We start from the raw sequence: 1,999 nt of genomic DNA on the forward strand, positions 1-1,999 counted from the left end.
ATGGAGCAGGTATTAACTTTTGTTCGAACTTCTGAAATTATTCCAGTAAGTAATTCCTCATGTGTTAAACAGCAATTAACAAGATCGAGTGGATTTATTCAGGATTGACTCTATTGCCACAGTGCATTAATTTCTCCTATTTACAGCACGGACGAGAGCCAGCAAACTTTGAACGGGCTCCAAAAATCAGGAGGTAGCTAAAGAGGAATCTGTTGATGAACTCCACTGCATAGATACAATATCAGAGCTCTCAATGTCTTTGTAGAAGGATGTGCAGCAAGAGACATTGGCTGAAATATTTGAGGCTACAGAAGGCAGATTGACGTGGCGCAGTGATAATGTCTGTACCCATGGACAGAGAGGCCTGGTGTGCTTGCTTTGGCAACATATATACTAAAATTGGAATGATACAGAGAAGATTAGCATGGCCCCTGCAGAAGGATGACATACAAATTCATGAAGTGTTCCATGTTTTTAGGGTGCTCTTGTGGTACAGTGGTGGCATCCCTACCCTCGAGCCAGATTCAAGACCCAGCTGTTCTAGACTTGTGTCATAATATCTCTGACTAAGTTGATGAAAAAATTGATTTTTCGGTGCAGATGGCAGACTCACTGCCACCCATTGTTGGTTGTGTACTGCCAGTATGTCTTGTGGCCAGTGTCTCGGTGAAGAAGAGGCTAGACGTTGTCAGTGTAAAATGAAGCCAACCCAGAAATCTACTCTTCAGGAAAAAGTTAAAACCAGCTAATACTCTCAGTAGAAGTGGAAGGGACCAAGCTTATTAGGAATAACTGAATCAAGTCTTATGCTAGATAACAAAGTGTGGAGCTGGACGAAGGGTCTAGGCCCGAAGCATCAGCTTTTGTGCTCTTTAAGATGTGCTGGGCCTGCTGTGTTCATCCAGCCTCACACTTCGTTATCTCGGATTCTCCAGCATCTGCAGTTCCCATTATCTCTGATCACAAGTCTTATGCTAGGAAGCTTAGCATCAATTTTGGTTTAGCTCCTGGGAAATATCCCATCAGTGCTCACTTTCTCACATGTTTAAAGTGTCCTTTGTGCTCTTTGAGGCTGACTGAAAGATCATAAAATGGCAACTCTCTTGCATTATTTTAATACCCAGCTGGGTGGTAGAAATCACAAGTCTGTCAAAGGGCCACTTCCTATTATCTGGTACAAATGGCTCACTCACTGCTTCAACTGCATGAGGTAATTCTCCATTCCGCACATTAGCAAAATACTGCAGATGCTGGAAATCTGAATGAAGGGTAAAGAATGCTGGGAAACCTCACCAGGTCAGGCAACATCCGTGTAGTAAGCATTTTACTCTGTTCAGTGCTGATGAAATACCTGTTACCTGATTTTACCCCCAGAGATGTTGCCAGGTAGCCCATTTCCCCCTGCCCCCTGCCCCCAACACCATCTGTGTTGTCAAAATCTGAAATCCATTCGGCAAATACTGTGACTTTTCAATACTTCCACACAGTAGCAGCCAACACTTCTATCTCTCCCATTTCTGTGAACGGGGTTGGGGGGGGGGGGGTTGCGATCTATGTGGTCTCGTCAAATTCATTTCACTCCTTCAATCCTCAACTGAAGTGAGGATGGGAAGGAAAATAAAGACTTGTATTTACCCAACAATGGCCATGACCAAAATGTTCAGTTTCCACTATGGGTGAGGCCATGACCTGGACAATAAAGGATTCAACGAGAAAACCACCTCAAGAGACAGCAGACCTTGGGGGTGTCAAGGCAATGCCCCAGATCCTGCCAGAAACTGCCTTTAACAATACCATCAGGAAAGTTAGAAGCTTAGGGAATAAACACAGGAATATGATCCAGTTAGGAACTCTGCTTGAAAATTGGTGATTCCTTCAAGCAATAACCTACCAGCAACTCCTACAACCAATCAGGCCATAGGCACATATGTTTTCAGTTTTCCTCTGACCTTCCAAGATTGGGAGGGGACTGGGGATGGAGTTCAGTTGTTGGACAAGC

General features: G+C 44.1%; 1 non-coding gene across 1 annotated transcript; it reads left to right on the top strand.

Moving 5' to 3' along the window:
• The first annotated feature begins 369 nt into the window (after window positions 1-369).
• LOC125452983 (U6 spliceosomal RNA) lies at window positions 370-476 on the top strand. The gene has a single exon (XR_007247651.1). It is a non-coding gene; the product is annotated as a U6 spliceosomal RNA (small nuclear RNA).
• The last annotated feature ends 1,523 nt before the right edge of the window (window positions 477-1,999 follow it).

The sequence above is a fragment of the Stegostoma tigrinum genome, chromosome 4, assembly GCF_030684315.1.
Source record: "Stegostoma tigrinum isolate sSteTig4 chromosome 4, sSteTig4.hap1, whole genome shotgun sequence".
Classification (NCBI taxonomy): Eukaryota; Metazoa; Chordata; class Chondrichthyes; order Orectolobiformes; family Stegostomatidae; genus Stegostoma; species Stegostoma tigrinum.